The sequence below is a fragment of the Atractosteus spatula genome, chromosome 23, assembly GCF_055471065.1.
Source record: "Atractosteus spatula isolate fAtrSpa1 chromosome 23, fAtrSpa1.hap1, whole genome shotgun sequence".
NCBI lineage: Eukaryota > Metazoa > Chordata > Actinopteri > Semionotiformes > Lepisosteidae > Atractosteus > Atractosteus spatula.
The window spans coordinates 13,736,811-13,754,832 of NC_142728.1; the positions used below are offsets into that span (position 1 = coordinate 13,736,811).

Sequence of the window (18,022 nt, forward strand, 5' to 3'; positions counted from 1 at the left end):
ACTCCTTCAATGAACCTGAGTTCAGATGATATTCATTTTTTCCCTTTATACTTTATATGGGTTTGCCGCTCACTTAATACTGGTGGACGCTGTTTTCACCCAAAATTTCAGCAGCAAAAAAACCCAAGATGTGCCAGGTGTGAGGAGGAGCTGGGGCACTGACAGTGCTGTTAATGAAAAGCGCAAACATGCAAATGTTGCAAAGCACAAAACTGAAAAAAGAAAACCCCAAACCCCCAGGCGGACCCCAGCTGCTTGCTACACCTGGCATCAACGGCTCAGTCCTACCACCGAAAGAAACAGACCAGAAGGTTCTCCAAACTTTGCTCCTCAGAAATGAACAGGTCGACGGTATTAAAGTGTCACACGAAAGGCAAACTCTGAGGGCCATCAGGCATCTCAACTCCGATCTGAAAATGGCACGCGACGTGTTCCTCACTCGCTCAAACCAGTTCCACGAGAAACGCCACTGCGTATTCAAGTGTACTGTCACGAAGGGGGAAAGCAAAGGCTGTCATTAAAACAAAAGGTACAAAACACAAACATGAGTTACAGCCCGCTGACGGAGAATTTAGAGCACAGCCCAGCAGCAATAAAAAAAAAATACAAGAACATTAAGTGATCAGAGCTATAAAAGAGAAGGATATGAATGAATAAGCATCAATAAGCCTAAGAGTAAACCGATTTCTTTTTCCTGCCTGTGAACTAATCAGAAGAAGGCGTATTAAGGAGAGGCCACTCAGCGTATCTAGCCCACGTGCTAGTTAGCAGATAATTGACACAAGCAGCTCATTCAGACAATTCAAAACCAGGGTACAGACGTCAACCCAGCCGGGAAACTTAGGGAAAGCCTAGCTGTCCGAGGACTAGAAATGGGAACAGGAGCCAAAGGGGGCAACACAGGGTCAGCAGCTGCCACCCCTAAATATGGTTTTGCCACCCCATTTTAGGCATGACCTCAAATCCCATATCATCTTAAATTTACCAGCAAAAGAACACAGTTATGATGCGCCTTAAATGCTCTTTTTAAGAGTATACACGTAGCCTGGATGGTAAATGGTGTGAGTCAGTAAATAAGCAGCGCACTGTGGTAGAGCGTTCATGCAGCGTGGCGAGAGCTGTGCGAGGTCAGCCCCACCTTGCCCCCTTCTGTCAAACACGGATCGCCAGCGTCAGTGGTGCAGAAAAGAATACCAGGGCATCCAATCTGAGAAGGCGCATCGTCTCATTTAAAAAGGCCACTCAAACAGGTGTGCCTCCTACCCCAAATACAAAATCCTGGGTGCACCCCTGCTCGACCACCCCGACGATAAACAGCGGCCAGACAGATCTACAGCCCGAGTTAAGGTGAGACCCCCCTGCACTGAGGAAGTAGAAAGGAAGGAGGTGGCCATACATCAGTTACATCAGCGTTCTGAAATTATTTTTTAAGGCTACAAATACTTTAAAAAAAGCTGCATTTGGTTAAAAAAATGGCATGGAAAGGAAGCTCTTTTTTTTTTTTTTTTTTTACTTGAGAAACTGAGAATATCAAGTTAAGAGTTCCATCCTTTACTAATGAAAGAAAACCAATGCATTTGTACAGACTAGCAACAGGAGTGAGCTCAGGAACTGGGGCTCTTATCCCATCTGCCATAACGTCTACGACTGGATGCATGGATACTGCAAACATCTCCCCTCTTTAGACCGGTGCTCCATCCCAAGTACAGTTCAGCCTCGCACCTGCGCTCCTGGGAGCAGTTTCGGGTTGCCGAGATCCAGGAATAAGCAATCTTCTGACAACCAATGGACGAGGGGCACAAAATTGAAATTTGCGAGGTCTTAAGAGCTTTACACAATAGACATCATCAATATTCTCTCTTCGTACAGTTCAACTAATGGAGAAAAAAAAAACCGCAGCCCGGGGACTGCATAGCAATTACTAGATTAAAGTTTAATCTCGGCACATAAGCAAATTTCACCTCCGCCGCCCGTGAATCACAGCTCATTCCCAGCAGCAGGTAACTGGGTGAACATCCACCAGTCAAGGCAAGGTCACAAACTTCAGCCTTATGGGGAAAAAAGGACTCAGAAGAAGCAGCAGCAGAAACTAGTGTAGGGTATAATGGTTTCTAGTGTAGGGAATGGTCCTGTACCAATATTTCCTTACTAAATGTTCAAAAAGGCCTCCAATGCAAACATCACCTTTGCCCCTTCACTCACTAGGCCATGCTGTGTAAATGTTCTACCTTAAGTCAGGCTCCAAGAAGAAAATATCTACACAAACACCTGGTGTTATTTGTAGAGTCTTCGTGTACACAAAGTTAACAGCCAGCAATAGTAAAGTTTTCAGTAAACAGGTCTGCCCAAGGTGTAACTTCTTATAAAAAGAAATTGGAGGAAATAAGGAAGATTGGGAACTTAATTCCCTGACTAAAAACTCTTCCAGCTCGCAGCTTTTTATTACGTGAAACTAACATGTTAACTCTTTTCAAACAAAGGGGCAATTTCACAAAGCTTCTCCTGTTCTAACTGTAACTGCGAGAAAACAAAAGCTTGGATGTTGATTGGCGAGCCCCAGCTCCGACACAAGTTGACAGTGAAAATGACACGGACAGTCGGAGAGCTGGATATAAACATCCCCCCAAAAAGAAATACGGGAAACTTGAACAGGCCATCCCGCGCTTGACGTGCCAACCTGCATGAAACAAGTGTCTAAAAAAAAGAATCTGAGGCTCCAATTCCTTTCTACTGCAGCAAATTATTCAAACTTGCCTCTCCCGTATCTAGGGGCGCACAACTCCAGCCCTGAAGGACCAGGAGGTCTCTGGTTCTCTTTCCCCACTGTGTCCTTAATCACCTAATTGAACTCATCACTTGTATAATTGAATGAGCTGAAGCCTTTCCTTGTTCTCAAGATATTGGAGATTTTAAGAGGCCAAGACAAGGCGCTGAACAGCAGCTCTCGAGGGCAGAGTCGGGCTCCTCTGCTCTGGGGCGGAGCGGTGGCCCTGTGGCTCAGGATCTGCACCTGTGGCTGGAAGGTTGCCGGTTCAAATCCCGCGGCCGGCAGAGGAATCCTACTCCGTTGGGCCCCTGAGCAAGGCCCTTAACCCCAGCTGCTCCAGGGGCGCTGTACAATGGCTGACCCTGCGCTCTGACCCCCAGCTTCTCTCTCCCCGTCTGTGTGTCTCACGGAGAGCAAGCTGGGGTCTGCGAAAAGACAGATTCCTAATGCAAGAAATTGTATATGGCTAACAAAGTGATCTTATCTCATCTAGAACTTTTTTTGCAATGGGAACGAGCAGCCCAGGACAACACGAGGGTATCGGGCGATTAGGGCAAGTACTGCACTGAACGATGCCCCAGCCCCGAGATTAGACAAATGTCTGCTTTTATTTAGAAAACAAAACCTTCCCAAAAAGGAGAAGAAGCCACCGCCAGAGGCTCGGATTAGAGAGAGTATAATCCCTGCATCTGGGTCACAGATGGGGGATTTAGGGGGGGGGAAATACAGTTTCACCTGGCCAAAACAAAAAGATCAATTTAGCTAAAACGCAAGCATCGCACAAAACCATTAACAGAAATGCAGGGTAGAAGGAAGCATGTGGACCATTACACGCCTACAATTTGGGCTGTACCCATTGGTCAGTTCTGTCCCTCCATTCCCTTCCTCCTCCTGGGCACCTGAAATTGGACAGTCCACTCTACCCCAGCAGTGGCTTGTGAGCAGCCTCTGGATTTGCATGGAGATGGAAGCAGTGCTCTCAGAAACCTCACTCTTAGTAAAGAGCATCGTTTCCAATCCGCGGCGCACTCTGAAACACTGACACGGGGGAAATTGTACGGATTTTGCATGAAAACCAGAGCAGAGCTCGAGTAACTTCCTGCACTCGAGATCAAAAACGCAAATCTGATGTTACAGTTAGGACAGAAGAAAAATGACTACGAACGAGAGGACGTTAACTGGCTCGTTAAGCTCATTCGATAACATTAAGTGAAGACTCGATTGTGGAAAATCTCAGGGATGAGAACCCATGCTTCTATAGAGACTAAAGCCTTAAGCCTGCTTGGATATTCTAGTCTATACGTGCAAATCAGATGCATCTGCTACACTCTGGAACATCTTTGAATTCCAAGAAAGTAAAAAACTCTGGAAATAATTTTAGCCTCCCGCTATGAGACCAGCTTCCATTTGATGTCTCATTCAGAGAAAGTAAACTAATATTATGATTATAATGGTTGTGGTTTTTTTTGATCTGGGCAAAACACTGAGAACAGCCAAAAGACACAAGGAGATGACCCGATGGCTTGAGTAGCTAAGGGTGACATCCGACAGCAGTGACACGGGAGCCGTCTCGTTTTCCGCAGTTAACGAGTTAAAAAGATTAACGTGACAGACCCAAGAAATGATAAAATGATCCGAGTTGAAAGTGTACGAGAGACCTGTCATGCTCAGAAGCCTGTCAATTTCAAATCCTGAGGGTTTCAAAAGCTCTCCCGAGTCCTCCGTGTGCTCCAACAGTTCATGCAATTTAGGTCAAAATCCAGCACAGATTGTTTCATAAGGTACAGGGAAATATACGCTATACTGAAACTACTTTGAAAAGGGCACTCATTGTCTTCCTCATAGATGTAAAAATTACACTTTAAACTAGGTCACACAAAATCCCAGCATACTTACAGAACAGCGGGTCACCTTACTGAAAGGCATTATCTCACCTTCCGAGTCTCTTTCAAACATTGTCGGCAAGATTCTCTCTCTCTGCATCCCACAACGCCATCCCTGCATCAAATTATCAGACAGCTCTAGAGTCCCGAGTGGATTTGATCTATTTTTATTTCAGCTTGCTGAAAACCGAATGGCCACTCATTACGTATATACAACAGCACTGCTTAATGGGATCGTCTCAACAACTTGCAGTTTTACAGCAAATGATATTTTTTCACATAATGTGCAGATCATGTTTCCCCTTTCTTCATGACACCTTTAGAATAGGCAAGCTTTAAATGAAGACCTAAATGCGCCGTGGTCTCAAGGAAAAAAAAACAGTTCTAAACAAGCGACAGGAAAATGGCTTTTTTACAATTCAGACTTCCTGCACTGAACTCGCCATTTAACTGAGAGCAAGTCAAGGTCCTGAAAATGCCAGTTGTGCATCAGCTTTGACAAGGTCTTGAAATCTCTGGAGAATACGGCCTCCTCATTACTCTTGAAGGCAACGAGTTTGAAAATAAAACCTCCCAGTTTTGAGAAGCAAATACTCAAGTTGGGTACGGTGGGCTCTTGCAGCTAGTAGAGATTAAAACCATAGCTCTTGGGAGGGCGTAAAAGTCATCCTTTTTGACCCCCTTGCTATAAAGAATGGAGCTACCATTTGACTCCAAATTGACTGAATCCCAGTACAGGCTCTTGCCTCTTTTAAAAGACATGGGTGACCTTAAGCTTACCTGAAATATCCTGACCAGCACTGATGATATTGACACAGGCAGGACCTACCACATCTAGAAACAGCCCAGCAGAGAGAGCACAGCTACAAAACTCCACTCCACTGGATGACTTCCTAACAACCTGCCCCTCTTTAAGCGATAACCAGCGGGACGAGTGTTATTGCCGAGGCACTGCTTGCACTTTCTACAAAACAGCACCTGCCTGGAAGGGCCCCCATGTTAAGCAGCCCTGTACGACAGCAGAGGAGAGCGGCACTAAGCCTCAGGTGACTTCCAGGCATTGATCAAGCAACACGCTGCACGCTGAGAGGCTGGACTTCATTCCTTCCGCCACACAGAGATGACAGAGCGCAGACCCCTGGGCCTCTTCAAACATCCAACGGGCAAGATCTGAAGCACGCGGCTTTGGGGACTGTAAATCCTTCAGCTGCTAAAGTTTTTTTTTTGGAAAAAGTCTAAAATAAAAACAAGCAAATAAACCAGACCTGTTTCCCCCCCTCCCCCCCATTAAGCTACTATATTTTACTACCTGTGCACAACTCTCGCCCACATGTAATATGAAAAGTTGGGGGATAATTTAATACACATAAATGAAATTACTATAATTATCTACATGATGGATGGTTGTGACTCCTGGGCTGCCTTAAAATGGAACAGCACCCCCCTATTCTGCAGGGAGAGAACCCCAACCCTGTATTTTGCTAGACTACGGCCGTGGGGAACCCCTCCGGTCTCCGCTCCGCCGTGCCCTCCTGCTGTCTATTCCAGCCTTGGCTTACAAGATGACGGCACACTGTCAGCTAAGGCAGGCTCCACCACGAGGACCTGTAATTATCAGCCTGCGGAGAAAGAAATCCAGGGCATTTTTAAAGCAGGATGCAAATGGAGAACCCAGACGCCGTCTAAGGTTTCCCCAGAATAAGAACAGGCTCCCGGGTTTCACTACAGCAAGGACTGGAGGGGAAGTGGGCCGTGTGTGTGTGTGTGTGGGGCATAGCACAGTAGCCCATAGGGATTGGATTTCCCGTCGGTAGAAAGTCTCAGAAAAATATTTAATAAAAGGAACAAACGAAGGCAGTTCTAAAAATAAAAAAGGGGCACAACATCCACCATTTCCTACCAACAGGCTTTGCGCTGTATATACTCATTTTATATTCCCGAGACCCTGTAAATCACATTGTAGTTCATACTGAAGTAGTTTTTGGGGAAAAAAAACTTTATTTTTCCTAACTAGTCCTGGACCACATTTAACAGCGGAGCCTGCTGCCATTTGTATGCCAGGCAGTTTCCGAGAACTTTAGAGCCACGCCGCACTCAATCTGGGATCCTAGCAGGGATCCTGTAGATCACGCTGCTTAGCATACAGCTGGCCTCGTCGCAGGACAGGACCTCTCACCACACTGCTGAAGCTACCTTTTCTCAAGAAAGGCTGGAGCAGCTTGTAGCATTCACAGTCAGAACTTGCGAATTGCCACTATAAACTTTAATTAAAGGCAACAGGCTACCAATTCAAGAACCCAATCTATTCCCGGGTGGTTGTTTCTTAAGCGTTCGGAAAAGTTACAAAGATTTTTCCATTCCAAATAACAGCAATTTTCCTCTCCAAGTCTCACTCCCTCCCTAGTAGGCTACTTAACATGACAGTGCGATTGAACAGAGAACGGATAAATGTTACAGAGAGAAGCGCTTTCTTGCCGTTGCGAGACGGCCAAGTCAATCCAGACTGCTGGAAAACCACAAACAATGCTATGTTGACAGCCCTAATTTGAAGAAAAATCAGCTTTTAAAAGAATTGCGGTAATCACGCCAAAAGTCTGTCAGTTTCCTGAAGCATTTCAAGCACAAAGAAAACCTTAATGAGTGGTGCAGGTTGTACAACACGGGTGTTTTGCTGGTACTTTTAACAAAGTGCAACACAGGGCTGTTGACGTTCCATTCATTGCTGGAGCCCGCAAAGGCTGCTGGGTAAGAGGACGGGCAATGTCAAGAGCCTGTTTCCAGAACTCTCTCCAGCCCTGCCCTCATCAATCTGAATCCGTTTTGCTTCGGGCAAGGGGCCCTACAGGTGCAGTTCCAGCATGCACTGCCATCGTTTCGCCTTTTTGTTCTTTACCGGTTTGTAAGTTTATTCAAAGTTCGCACCCTGTAACTAACCCACCCCAATACCAGCACGAAGCCGGGACGCAAAACGAATTCCCCCTTTCTCATTTGTGTTCTGGAGGGATAATACCCAGAAAACCACACGGCACTGCTTAGCCTGAACAGCCCTTCAACCCTGGTCTGGTTCTTTAAATAGAATTTGAATTTTTAAATGGAAATTCTTCATTTCTTCTCGAGCCTTTTGAAGCAAAACGGACAGAACAGCACTTCTCGAGAGCCGTGGAACCGGAAACATTTGACAACTCTCGGACCGTTTTGGTCTTATCACTGATAGAGCTTCTTTTCTTTTAAAAAAAAAAAAGGTAGCAATTGTGGGGTCTGGGTGAAAAGAATGAATTGTTTTCACAAAATCAGCAGCAATTCATTCACACGAGAGAAAAAAAAAACAACTCAGGTAGCGTAGCACTGCAGAAAGACTCTTGCCGATAACCTCTACAGGCTCTCTACCCACAGGCATCGTAATTCACTGATTCTCCGTTAAAGAAATGCAACCCAAGCTTTTCTCAATCTGCCCTTCCATCGGAGGCAGGGGGTGACGCAAACAGCAGTATTCTCCCTCTCCTTTATCATTATTCGTGCCACCTCTTACGAATCAAAGGGGAATTCTCTTTTTATCCCTCTAATTACACAACCAGCGATGGTAGGCAAAGCGTTTAGTGCTTAACTGGTTAATTATCTCACCACACAGCGCTGAATGATAACAGAGAACAAAAAAAAAAAACTCAGGCCCGGTCTCGATATTAATGGCTATATTTAAGCTGCAGAATCCTTTTTATTAAATTAAACTCTATAACTGGTAATGGACTGCTGGAAAGCCCCGTTTGCTGGCATGTATAAGATCTGAAGGACAATCAAAAGCTGCAATTAAGCTAATTTTATCACATTGCAGTAAACGGTGGTTAATTAACTTACAATTTTCAAAGTTAATGTTGTTCTAAAAAACTAAAATAGAGCTGGCAGCTGAGCTTTTAAAAACAGAAAAACCAAACACTGACCTGACTGGTGGGCTTGAGCAAAGCAAATCACTAAACTGCCAAATCAAGGAATATAGACTTTGTGACAAATGCAAAGCAGTACACAGGCTGAAGGCTTTGCATGTGCTGTACTCTCTATAAACAGAGAAGCACCAACGATACCAGCCATGTCCCGTGTACAGAGAGAGTTCGCTGCACGTGCCCTAGCTTCCATGAGAGTTACAGAGAGAGAGGATGTGCTTCGGCCTGCTCTTTGTCCCAGTCCAGGCAGAACAGGGCTCTTGTGGAGGGACTCATCCCCTGCTAGCTGTTTCACTGTGTTGCCTTTTGAGAAAATCGGCACACATTTCTGCACACGTCTTCCTTCTTTAGCACGACACGAAAGCCAGCAGCTTTCAAAACCCGAAACCGAATAAAATACCGCATGAAGGGTGGCTCCCCCACGTTTATCACACTTCAATCAATGCAGCAGAAGTTTCTATTATCTACAGTTCATTATGTAACCCATGCATTTACCATTTCAGAATACACTTTACTATCTACATCCAGGACGGAGTTTCCTCTGGCCTAACGGAGACGACAATAAAAAGTGTATATACAAACTACATAAAACATCCAGTGGATTTTGATGTATGGTATTTATATTACAGTACCAAATTAAGAAGAAAAGCTTCTTCTCTTGCAAGGCTACAAAATAGGCTTTTCCCCCTCACTTTAAGAAAGCTATTAAGCTTTTTTATTAATGAATTATCATTAAAAGATGTCCCACAACTGAAAATACAGCAACAATGCCGAATGGAACAATCATATTTTGAGTTCTAGTTTTCATTTTGAGCAGGTCTGTGTAGAGTCATCTGTCCAACAAAATAAAAACGGCCTCTTCTGCCTCATCCTCAGAATGTGCTGACCGCAGGACGTCTCCCTGCCATTTCATATACCTTACTTGGACAATTCCTGCTCAAGACGGGCTTAATCTTTTTCCAGCGTTACAGATCTGTATCTTGAGCTACTCCTTCAAAGCCTGGCGTTAAGACTCCGGCTTTTTCCGATGTTTATATCCTGCCGCTCTCTCCGGTCATCTGACAGAAGCTCGGGAAGGGCTTCAGGAGTTTTATATTACAACACAACCAAAGCAAACGTAATAAAAACAAGTTTGCCTAAATCCCTACAATTTTCAAAAAAATTTCCATGAAATAATCTTCTTAATCATAGTATCGTATATTTTTTTTAAATTACTTTTTGGAAACAATGCCAAGACAAGAAATCTTTTCCTTCTTTGGGTCTGCAGACTAAAAAGACAGTGTAAAACATGATATTCAATGAAATAGCTTAACAGCCCAAGTAAGGTTATCTGATCGACTTCTTAGAAAAGATTATTCCACTTTGAGTGTTTATTTACAGACCCACAGCTCTGCAGGAACTTTGCAGCTAGTTTTATATTTTTTCCCAGGGAATCATAGGTTTTAAGGAGTAAAAAACTGCTACTACCGTAGCTCCTACAAACCACATCTTGCACGAAACAGTTTTGATTGAATTTCAGCTCATTTCCATAAATGCCTTACTGCTTTCGGGTACTAATACAAATTGCAATGAGAAAATGTTACAATATCAAATGTGTTTTTGCAATAAGGCATACTTCAAAACTTAAAATATTCCTCTTTTTGGAATCGCGAAAAAAGGCGGTCGAAGGAACGCCGAGTCAGGTCCCATCTATGCTCCACCTTTTGACGGCGGACTTTTAAAATCCACGTGGAAAAAAAAAAAAAGACCCCTTTTGTCATGCAAAATAAAATCTTAAGCAGTCTCTCCTCCACAAGCACGCATCTTAATAATGAGCAACTCCGTCAGATACTGCGAACAATTCAGCAAAACCTATATTACACTTTCAAAATTAGCATTTCCTGTCACCTCTTTGTACGAGCCAAAAATAAATCTTGGCACAGAATACATGAGCAGAGCCTGCAGTCACAGCAAGAGCGCGAGGCGAGGAAAACTAATACATTATTTAGCATTGCTAAGCACAGGATCGATGTGAGCTAACCAGATCACTGTAGCCTGCTCCCTGCACCTTAATGAACCTTAAAGACCCCTCTTCTATCTCAACATCGCACCAAAGCTCACCATTCCTCACCGGTAGCTGTCTACAGACGGCCACACGACACGAACGCACTAGAACAAGGTTCCTTCCGGAAAACATTCATTAGAAATGGATCGCCACCGTTGCTCATTGGAATTTTATGGCAATTTGTCATCAGAATTGCATGGTAATCAGCCGTTCCTACCCACCCACACACAATGACAGACCTCCCGAGTTAAATTCTGAAAACCCAAAAATAAAACACACACATGCAAGAAGCCAAACTGAATCACCGCAGATCTCATTAAAATTTATGCTCTAAAATCGCTGGAGAATTTGCAGGCCTAGAACAGTGGATCACTGAAGATCCTCCGTTTTCCTGGACACGTTTGATCTTATTCAAAGCAACTACAGTCCACAGATATGATTTTTTTTTTTTAAAAGTCTGTAGTCTTTCATCAAACAGGGAAAACTGTCAACTACAGCATGGCAACACATTTCCTGGGAGAAGTGAAGAGTGAATTTTCTGACTATTGAATTATTGTCTAGGAGCATCTCATGAACAGCACCTATCAAGCAAACCCTATTGGAATTGGTACAAAACCTTGTTAGTGGAAAATTTCTCCTGCTGCTATATTCTGATATACACAGAACTGCCACTGGTGGTAGCTAGTTCTAATGTTTCCAGTGTCAGTGCCCACACTGACTGCTTTTTCATGTAATGATTTAGGTTTATAGCAAGTAAAGGTGAAACAAGACATAAGTTGGACATCCACAAGCAATCAAGAAAAAGACATCTTCAGAGCCATTTTTCCCATCCTATAATAAACCTCCCCACCAAACCCTATTATTACATTTATGCTCTGCTTTCTGATAAAACAAGGAGCAAAGGTCTAAACGTTCTTTAATACTTGGCTTTTCGTTTTTTTTCCAGTGCAGGTAAACAACTTGGCCTGTCTGCCACACTGCAAAGTACAAATTTATCGGGTTCAATGCCACAGTATTCCATATAATTTCCATAAGATTGAAGACTTGAGACTTTTCCTTCATTTAATATTATACTATAAATGGACAATTCGATTTCATCAGTGGATAAACAAAGCTGTATACAGAAACAGACCTTGAGAACATTCAGTGAGTTTCATTATAACACCTAATCACAGAAGCTTCATGCACGAGTGTATAATACAGACAGTATACCTTGATAAATGAGGCTTAATCTTAGATAATGGTTTTAGAATGTAGTTTTTCCTATTACACCCTTACAGCATGAGCTGAAAAAGTACCAATATTTACAAGACCAAAGCATGGGATTTTATTCAACACAGCCCACGATTTAAACACTGAAAACAGCACTGGTGTCATCTTAAAAAGCTCTTAAAAGGGCTGTAAAGAAAAACAAATTTAAACGACAGTGGCCCAACTCCACAGTTATTTTTAAGTCACTTCCAACACCAACTTGAAGGAGCTCAGATCAACACTTCTGCAAAACGTCAGCCAGATCTATTGTTGCTCTAAGCTGCACTGTCTTTGACAGCCATGCAAGAGGGGAGGAATGACACCTTTTCAAGCTGGAAATCAAAAAGGTGTAACATATCAGCCTTCAGCAGTGTCAAATCGCAATGTCTCATCAAACGCAGCAGTTTTCACAATTAATCCCCAAAAGCACAGCACCCGATTTGCAAAACCGCGCCTATGACCCTCAATTCGACCTTTAACCACCTGCCTGACCCAGTCAAGGTGAAAATATACTACAGCTGCTTAAGAGCACTTTCTATAAACACAGACTGGTGGGGGGGGGGGGGGTGGGACAGGAAAAATAGCTATGCATGTTAACAATTTAAACGTCTTCTCCAGCTATAATGGCACAGAACAAAAACTATCCACACAAAGGGGGAAAAAAAAATACTTGCAGAAGTGGTTTCATTAAAATATCAGCCACAACACTGAAAGGTGCACAATGGTGCATTTACAAGACTCACAAGACTAATTTTCTGCACTGTCTCCCTGAAACTCGCAGAGAACGTTGCCGATATCCGCTATGATACATCATATATGCTGCTCGAGGCAGGATAACACTTACAGGTGCAGGCAGCACAAGGCACGTGCAAATACGCTGCCGCACAGAATGTATAAATTCGGCTTTAAAGAGGCACAAGCACAATACGGCCTTCAGAGGTCATCCAACGTTGACAAACGCTAAAGAATCAGACGGCAGATTGGCGAGGTTTATTTTCAGCAGTCCAACAGACAGTTCAGAAAATGTCATAAACCGCAAAAGTTTGTGATAAGGGCATCACGCCAGAGGTAACCTCAGACTCCACACAAGCGTGGTTCAGACATAACTCCAAGGCAAAACCTGAAGACTGTCCAGGAAGAGTGGCCTTCGGGTACATACCCAGCGATTGAAAGAAACAACAAACAACAGGATGGGCTTGGGCCCATCTGGGCCTGCTTGGCCACTTCTATTTAACATTTCACCCCTGCGGACTTTCAGAACACCCAGAGATCAAAGAAACGAAGCAGCTACAAAGCCACAATTCTAGACAACCGGTACAGGGACAATTCTTTAAAAGCAAAGTAAGCGCACAACGTCCCTCAAGGCAGTGGCATCCATTTCAGGTTTTTCCCAGTAACAGACGTGCACAAATCACAGTGAGGAAGCAGGAAAACGGCTCGCTTTGCACTGCATTTAACTTGACACCCGTCAAGAAGCCCGTTCAAAACAATGAGTCAGGCCTGGATCACGCAGCACATGGTCGGGAGCTTACATAATAGCTCTTGAGCTCCAGAAAAACAGGAGTGGAACAGGACAGGCCACTGGGACGTCTTTCGCACAGTCTTTTGCGCTTCCCCCCCCCCCCCCAAAGTCGAACACCTCCGAGCTAAAGCCGTTGGTCAGGTTGCAATGTCTCGTCAAAAGAGACATTTGTACCTGTTGAAAGATAACCCCCCACCCGCCCAGCACACGCAGGAATGCAGCTCCACCAGGAAGCAGTAAATACTGGCACTGCATTATCGCAGCCCGGGATGTTGGGGAGAAACGTGCAATGTGCTGCTGGCCCCGTCATCCACATTCACCGGGAATGAACTATCCGGGAATCCGAAAAGACCACAAGCTTGCTCCCGCAACGGAGACACAGTCTGAGGGGTGAAACACAGTAATGCACCCGGAAGAGCCGGGACAGAAATAATTCCTTGCATTCACAGAACGCCCCAAAGGAGCCCCAAAGCACTTCACAGACTCAAGAAGGAGACGGGCTACTTCCACCTGAGTGGGGCTCCCAGCCACTCGGCACCCCCAACTCCCACCCCCCGCACACAGCAGATCAGGGACAGAAGTCCGCAAGCTCTTCGCCGGTTAGATTAACGCGCAACCAGACTGGAGTCATGACAACCCAGACAGACCTACTGCCCATCATCGGATGACGGGACAGCCTTTATGTGCACTGAATTTAACATGAATGCACATGAATTCATGTGCATTCATGTTAACTTTGTTTTTGCACTCCTATTGCAATGCAGTTGAGAGGGTTCTTTTTTTTTTGTTTTACTATGCTAAACGTGCAATTGCAGATCCGCTTTTGATCAAACTGCGAAAAACGACGCGCAGCAGTTGTACACCAATGGTATGCATCTCCTCTTCTCCCCTGATGGAACAAAACAGTGTTTTAAATATGTACTCCCTTGGTAAATACCCCTTTTAAAGTGCATTGCAGGGGCTCCAGACTCAAAGCTCACTTAACACTTAAAGTTTGGGGTTTTTTTAAGAGCTGTAAACACAGCCGGGAAAGTAAATGAGCAATCGGCACATGGAGATTATTATTATTTTTTAGCGCGGGGGGAGGGAGTAGAACAATTTTCATCGCAGCAAAGGGGCAGCGCAAAATCTCATTACTTCAATCATTTGTGCTGATCTATATTTAAAATATTTTACGAACACAGGGGTATCCCTTGGCAGCGCGGTGTAGGAGGCGAGGAGAACCGAGGTGGATTCAAGCCACAGTTAACCCTATATACATCAGCTGTACAAAAAAATTAAATAAAACGGAGGGGGGGAGGCGTTCATTCAAGTTTCACGCCAGCATGTACAGCGGAGAGGCCGGCTTTACGCTAGTTCAAGGACAATGCGTCAGGCTAGCAACACGGCCCAATCAATTATTTAAACCTGTACGTCTGGCGAGCACACGTCCTGTGGCTCTGAAACAGGGCATGCCACAGCACCTGCTCCACGCCAGCCCACACACACACACACGGATCACGAGTGCCGCTCCAACTAGGAAAAGAGCCGAGATGCCACCCCAAGCTGTGGGAGAGCAGAAGAGGAGACTGCGCCCTGTTACAAGCGTGCCCTCATTTCCACGCGCGACGTGGATCTTCCTTCCTTCCCTGTTTCAGTTTCTGTCCCTGCTCTCTCTCTCTCTCCCCCCACACAGAGATCAAGGAAGCGGCGCACCAAAATGGAGAAACTGTAAAATAACGACACCTGTGCTCCGGTCTGGCGTGGAAGTCGCGGGGGGGGGCGGCAAAAAAAGAGGAACCACCCGCCCCCCCCCTCCCCTTTTCGACACACACTGCCAGCCTGCGCTGTCTTGTTAAAAAAAAAACAAGGGGGGGGGGGGAAATTTCTTACTGCCGAGGTCTTTGTTAATGAAGGCACGCTTCCACTCTTTTCGCTGGCTTCCGTGGAAGTCGAAATGCAGGAGAGCTGGTTTAATACCAGGTATTCCGTCATTTCGCCGCTGGAAAAAAAAATCTGTTTTGTTTGTTTGTTTTGGGGTTTTTTTTTTTAAATAACTAGAACTTAAGCCAAGAGGTACTTCCGAAGACGGGCAGCCAGTCTGTTGACGCCGGTCGCTATGCAGTTTCGTACTGGCGCCGTCCTGAGATCCGTACCACGGGCACCCCAGTTCGGCACACTCTTCGTTTTTTTAATTTATTCTCCAATTAACAACGGCTTCTCTAGGGGGGGGGGAGGAGGAGAACCGGGGCTACGGAGTGAAATACATCGGGGGATTTCTTGTTTTGTTTTTGTGCTCGTCCTGGCGTGTTAGCACCGCTCGCGTACGCCGCCGAAGTTCGCCGACTTTCGGAAACGCGCGGGCACGCTTCTGGACGGGGTCGCCCGGAGGAAACCGAACCGAACCAAACGCGCAGCTCGCTTTGCCAAACGCCGGGTTATACTTACGGCTTCGCGGGGAGCGCGGTTCAAAAGCGGGGCTGGAAATCGGGTATAAACCGGGAGGAGGTGGTGGTGGTGGTGGTGGTGGTGGGGTAAAAGTTTGAATAACGATGCATCCACTCGCGTCCGCGTCCGCTCGGGTTGCTGTGTGAGCCGCCTGCCGGCCTCTTCACGGACACCATCTGGCAGGAAACCTGCGGGCGCCCGATCTGCGCAGGCGTGCTCTCCACCAGCGCAACACTCGCAGTGTGGGACCACTATTTGGCATTGAGGGGGCCGGAGCCCCCAAACAGACCAGCATGCGGTCGTCCGCAGAGCCGGCTAGGTGTGCTCCCCCCCACCCCCGCAACCGCCAGCATCGCCACTTTGCACATTCCTAACGCGGCCCGTCCGCAGTCGCTCCCCCCCCCGACAAAACTGTCAGAACACTCGCCGCACTTTAATTTAAGGGACACAATTGGCTAGAAGACCCGAAAGATATTCTGAATTGTGCTGAAGTTCGCTGAGGGGCAGCCAGTGTTTCAGAAAGCAATGCTTCGCCGTGCACGGCGTGTGTGCCCGTGCGTTCACACACTCCAGATATAACGATGCTTCCCCCCCCCCCCTCAAATTCTTCTTGCAGTCAAACCCTCATACATAATTCAAACAGCCCGCATCAGAAAAGCTGTCTCCACAATAGCCGTCGTTTTCTTTTTTGAAATACACCAAAAGTTACCATCAACACCATCGCCAGGCACGTTTGCGCTCGACCCAGTCCTCCAAAATGCATCAGAAAATGCCCAGCAGCGAGGACCGTGCAGCACACACATTAGGTTAGAATGTCATTACCTAACGCACGGAGATGTCCTGCCAAGAGATTGTTTTTATGAGGCAAAAACCACGCAACCCTCCACGCATTACCGTGAAAGCCCGCACAACCGTGACGCCCGTTCCTCGCGCGATTGCGCTGCATTTACCAATTAAGAGTGTTAATGGGTGTTTAATTACCCTACCCTAGTTGCTCCAGCCTCCGATACCTCCAGTCAAGTCAGCTTTCTCTTTCTCGAGCTCCTCTCCAGCGGGTTAGACCACGGCTTGGTTCACGTGACAGCGCGGGCCTGCCCTAATTGGAGGACTAGGACAGTCAGCCACCCCCTCCTCTCTGCACCTGAGAGAGGCGGCCCGATCCACGAACGCAATAATTACACGGAGCACACTTAACGGCGTGTTTTTTTCCCCCCCCCTCGCTGTGGTGCGCTGTCCAGTACTTCATTGTTCGGGGGGTGGGCAGCGCGTTTGCGTGGGCTAATAGCTTTCCAGTACGAGAGAGAGAGAGAGATACACATTAGTGCGCAGCTCAGCGCTCTCTGTATAAGAGGTCCCCCCCGCGCTGGAGCGGAGAGGACGTGTGTGACCTGCCCTGAAATTCACCAAGTGCGCTTACAACCTGCCTCGGAAAGCCTGCGGGAAAAGTTGCCCCCCCTCCCCAGCGAGGGAGGCGACGGGCTGCACAAACGCGCGACGTTTTGGAAGTCCGAGTAAAAGGCGTTAAAGCCACAATACAGGAGTCCGTTGCTTTCTGCAAAGCCTTTGTGTTTAGGGGGTGGTGCGTGCGTGCTCACGATAAAAAAAACAACATTTTTTTTGAAAGGATTTTAGTTGTGCCAAATGTGTGTGAAACACCGCGTACTTCAAGTGCCAAATGCGACAGGACAGATTTGCATAAATCCAACAAGATTCCTTCTTAAGTACAAGGCAAGGGCGCTGGGAAACTTATTTTAGAAACCGTTTTTAGTAAGGTAGAGCAGGTAAACACGAACAAATACCACTGTGCGGGGGACAAAGAAACAAGATTCAACTTATGAAACTTGAAACTCGACTTCAACGCCTGCATTGCGCAGTCCCCGTGCCTTCGTCTCGTCCTCCGAAGTTCGGCTCTCTTTCTCCGTTGCCATCATCCCTTTGTGATTTTCCATTGGCTTTCTGCTGAGGTCGCCACTCCTGAAACACCCAGGAGACCGTCATGATGAACTGTTCGGTCAATGGAGGCACTGTGCTGAATTGATGCCTTTATCAGCAAACGGCACCAGGCTTCCGCGAAGCGAACGACACACCTGTGCTTTCGAGCTGTCGTTGCGTAAGAGGGGCGCACTGTAGGAGAGGCGTCAGAAAAACACACATTTGCTCCGCAGTGTTTGATCATTGTAATAGCTAAGTAAT

The 18,022-nt window shown here is 46.0% G+C and overlaps 1 protein-coding gene across 6 annotated transcripts in view; it reads right to left on the reverse strand.

The window, feature by feature from the left end:
• Nucleotides 1–17,168, reverse strand: part of strbp (spermatid perinuclear RNA binding protein) — a 97,178-nt gene extending 80,010 nt beyond the window's left edge. For 2 of the 6 annotated variants that reach the window (XM_088940520.1, XM_088940523.1), the window contains exon 1: nucleotides 16,816–17,168. The gene's annotated coding sequence lies outside the window, so the exon portion shown is untranslated. Of the gene's footprint in view, nucleotides 1–15,829; nucleotides 16,015–16,810 lie in introns of those variants that run through there. The other 4 variants (XM_088940521.1, XM_088940524.1, XM_088940522.1 and 1 more) reach the window with 3 other exon arrangements.
• Between the last annotated feature and the right edge of the window lie 854 nt (nucleotides 17,169–18,022).